Here is a 4,658-nt window from a genome sequence, read left to right as displayed (position 1 = left end):
AGGCAGGGTCATCAGGTTCAGCACTGGCTAATTCTGATAGTTTCAGAGGGACCCCAGGACACAGGACTGTCCCTAGTTGTCTGGTACCTAGCCCTGGAGTGGTTAGGGCAGAAGAATAGTTGCCCAGTATATAAGAATTTGATAAAGAAGCTGGTTGGGAGTATGAGCTCTGGATTGGTATGTTGCAGGTGAATTGTTTGCTATCTTTAGGAATTAGCTAACTCTGGAAGGAGCAATCTCTCCAGAGTCAGCAAGGCCCCAAGATGTCAAAGCATTAAAAACACAAAACAAAAGATATGATGAATACACCCTCCCATCACATCTCCCAGTCTACAGAGCATTTTTGCTTTTATGAGCCTGAAAAAGAAGAAACTGGGAGCAAATATCTATGGGCCCAGTTCCCTGAAGCTCAACTTGGATAAACCAGCTAACCAAGGGTCACCCATGGCTCTTTAGTGGACAAGAATTTGGATCTTCCAACTACCAGACCAAGGTAGTTCTCCTCTATGACACTCAATAGACAACTATAAATACTAGAGGCCCAGTGCACGAATCCGGTCCCTCAGCATGGCCTGCACCCTCTCACAATCCAGGACCCCTTGGGGGATGTCTGAGGCACACTGCACTGATTCAGCCTGATCTCCGCAGGCCAGCCAAGGGACCCCACCAGTGCACAAATCCATGCACCGGGCCTCTAGTATGCATATAAGATCTTTGGTTAATCTCTTCCTGCCCTCTCCTCTCCCCCCTTCCCTCTGAGATTCATCAGTCTGTTCCATGTTTCCATGCCTGCATGTTGAGCGTCTGCCTCCTGGTGGTCAGTACACATCATAGCTACTGGTCAAACAGTGGCTTAGGCTTTTATATAGAGAGATATCTACTTGTTGATAGGAAAGAGGGGTATGGAGAGGAGGGCTGAGGAGCCATGGCATCTGTGGTTGCTGTTTGCAGTGGTCTGTGGAGCAAAAGGTTCATGCACTTCCTAATGGCTGCCGTCAGCTGCCCAGCCCAGGAACCCAAGCGGCGCTGTGGAGAAGTTGTGCATAATATAAACAGAAACCAGCAATGAGGACCTGCCCGTTCTAATGGAAAATCCTTATAAGGAGCCTCTTAAAAAGTATATCTTGTGTGGAAAACATGTAGATCAGTGATGGCGAACCTTTTGAGCTCGGCGTGTCAGCATTTTGAAAAACCCTAACTTAACTCTGGTGCCATGTCACATATAGAAATTTTTTGATATTTGCAACCATAGTGAAACAAAGACTTATATTTTTGATATTTATTTTATATATTTAAATGCCATTTAACAAAGAAAAATCAACCAAAAAAATGAGTTCATGTGTCACCTCTGACACGCATGTCATAGGTTCGCCATCACTGGTGTAGATTATAAGAATGTACAACTTTTGTTCCTTTATTCCTCCATTTACTGGACACATTCATTGAAGGCACTTAACAGGTTTTTGTGGGAAGAAACAAAAAGAAATCACAAAAGTGATTAAGAAAGCTCAAATAATGGGGTTTATGCCAATTACATACAAGGATCCTGAGCATCTCAAAGACCATAAAGTTTGTAACATCAAATATCAGGAGTAAGTTATATAAAGTTATCATAAATAAACTTATATTAAAATTTAAAAATAAAGAAAAGAGGGGTGGGAGGAGTTCGAGGAATATCCCATCCTCATCCAGTTACCTGAAAACTCCCTGCCTTAGCAAAGAGCTAAGGATTAAAGGCATTACAACTCCCTTTTCTTAAAAAAATTGATTTCAGAGAGAAAGGGAGAGGGAGAGATAGAAACATAAATGATGAGAGAGAATCATTGATCGGCTGCCTCCTGCACACCCCCTATGGGGATCAAGCCTGCAACTCAGACATGTGTCCTTGACTGGAATTGAACCCAGGATCCTTCAGTCCACAGGCCAACATTCTATCCACTGAACCAAACCGGTGAGGGCTTAAAGCTCCCTTTTAAAATGCAAATATCATCTAGAAAAGTTGACACATAAACCACTGCCTTTCCCGTGGTTGGCAAACTGCGGCTCGCGAGCCACAAAATACCACGTGAGGACACGCACATACAGTGCGATTGAAACTTCGTGGCCCATGCGCAGAAGTCTGTATTTTGTGGAAGAGCCAGTATTTTGTGGAAGAGCCACACTCAAGGGGCCAAAGAGCCACATGTGGCTCACGAGCCGCAGTTTGCCGACCACTGCATTAGTCCCTTAGTCCAGAGCAGTTTGCCAACCACTAACTTTTCTCCATGCCACTCAAAGAACGTTAACTTGGGATATGTCTGGACTAGACACTGACTGGGGACAGCATCTGGCAGGACACCTGTGTTCTGATCTCAGTGCTTTCACCTGAAAAACAGGAGGGTTGGATTGGATTGCAAAATCCTGAGGTCAATGCTCCATTTCCATCAGAAGGTCAACTCTAGCCTGTTATAGGTCCTGGGAATCCTGGCCTGACAGTGTCCCGACCCAGATCCATCTCTGTCATTTTGATCCAAATCTCCTTGTTCTGTTAGGCAGCTGTGTAGGGCGCTTTACTCATTTAATAGGTAGATCTTTTTGAAGTTCTCATTTAAAATAATTTGATATTCAAGCAGTATGTGTGTGGTTCAAAGTCATAAAATTATTCATTTGGAAGACTTCTCCTTTTCTCTCAGATACCAATTGAAGTGTGTAGCAGTCCCCTCGAGCAAAGCTCGCTGCCTAGAAAGCCTTTTCTTCATAATGCTTTGCTACTATCACTAAATTGAGTTATTCCGACAGCCTTTGATGCGCTGGGTTTTTTTCCTAAGTGTGCATGTGAAAGCTGAACAGCAACATAATTTAATTCTTCAAGATTTACTTTTAAATCGCCAGGGTGGTTCTTCTGGGGGACAGAGAGTTGACCCCATTTTCTCAAGTTGAAATTGATTTAGGTGGAACCATTCTTGGAATTTGAATTAGATACTTTTCTCCTTATCAGCATGAACTTTAAGCTTCATTTTCCAGCAGCTGGGAACATCTGTGCTACCTATGAATCACAAGTAATTTGAGGAAACCAAATGTGGGCAAAGAAGGTATTCACCACTCACTGAATTCTCTTGGCAAAATTCTTCATGATGCTCTGAATTGATGTCGAGATACAATTGTGTTACGTGTCTGAATTCCTTTTACAAAAGGAAAATGAGGCCATTACCAATGTAATCAAAACAACACAACTATTGTACTGTTGAATAAGAAATCTTTCTGTAAACGCTATGGCATATTATTATTCTGGAATAAAAAATATTTACCATGAGGGGATTCTATTGAAAAATATGTCATGGAAAGTTAAGGGCTGTCTTCCTCTAAACTCCAATGTGCACCTCCAGCATTAAAGGTTGATTATTTCTTCAATGAGCAAGGGACAAATTTACCTATTTATAATGAAGCACCCGCCCCCCCTTACATCCACAAGCTGTTTCTCCACACAGGGATTGAGTTTGTGTATATAATTTTTCCATACTGTTTGTCAATTACCCTTAGTAATAAAAATAGCAACTTAGGTTCTCCCAGTGAAAGAGGATTCTCTGAAAACTGATTAAAGAATGAAAGCAGGGGATGGCTTAACGTATAGATCAAGGACCGAAAGCAGAGGATCTCTGGTGACATCCCCCTACAACTCCAGTGGCCCTCAGCTGCCTACAGTGTCATACCTTCATTTATTTGACTGTCTGGGCACCCGGTGAATTAAACTCCCTGGTGTCCAACTGTCCTCTCATACTCCCAAGTTAGGCTTTTTTAGTAGTACAAAGAAGTGCTGGTGTGGATCCCCAAACCAGACTCCTAGGAGGATGTCAATTTCAGAAAAGTCTTAAGAATTCAGACTAAACCAGGGTCTCATGAGATCTTTTCTCTCCCCACCAATGCAACAGAAACATCCCTAGCAGGAGAGAAAAGACTGAGACATCCTCATATCAACTCAAAATACCTCTTGAGCACCAATTATATGCCCAGCACTGTGGCCAAGGTTCAGGCGTAAGATGACACAGGTCCTGCTCCAGCACACATTAAGCACTTGGTATTTATTGAATGAAGAATTCGCTGAAGAAGATGGCAGTGTGAACAGGAAGAATTAACAGAAAGACACTGAAGTCAAAGAAATTGCTCAGGGAAACTCTGGAGGAGCTAATGACTAGCTAGATGGAGAAACTAAAGAGAAGGGAAATTGAACTGTGACCCCAAAGGTTTCAAACTTTGGGGTCTATATAACAGAAATGCCATGGATGCAAATAGGAGATTTGGAGGAAAGAAGTCAAGAATAATTTAGTTTGCCCTAACTGGTTTGGCTCAGTGGATAGAGCATTGGCCTGCGGACTCAAGAGTCCCAGGTTCAATTCCTGTGAAGGGCATGTACCTTGGTTGTGGGCACATTCCCAGTAGCTGGTGTGCAGGAGGCAGCTGATCGATGTTTCTCTCTCATTGATGCTTCTAACTCTCTATCCCTCTCCCTTCATCTCTGTAAAAAATCAATAAAATATATTTTTTTAAAAAAGAAAAGAATAATTTAGTTTACAGTAATAGCAGAAATAGGTACCCTACCTCTCCTCCTGCAGGCCTAGTCCAGAGCTGGCACAAACTGCCCTAAGACCGATCCCCAAGGTAACTCCAAAGGGAGGATTCTG

At 42.7% G+C, this 4,658-nt stretch overlaps 1 pseudogene; it reads left to right on the top strand.

Moving 5' to 3' along the window:
- The first annotated feature begins 925 nt into the window (after positions 1 to 925).
- LOC132237931 (small ribosomal subunit protein bS18m-like) lies at positions 926 to 1,596 on the top strand (annotated as a pseudogene).
- The last annotated feature ends 3,062 nt before the right edge of the window (positions 1,597 to 4,658 follow it).

This window comes from Myotis daubentonii, chromosome 7 (assembly GCF_963259705.1).
Source record: "Myotis daubentonii chromosome 7, mMyoDau2.1, whole genome shotgun sequence".
Taxonomy (NCBI): Eukaryota; Metazoa; Chordata; class Mammalia; order Chiroptera; family Vespertilionidae; genus Myotis; species Myotis daubentonii.
This window is presented reverse-complemented; position numbering and strand designations above follow the sequence as displayed.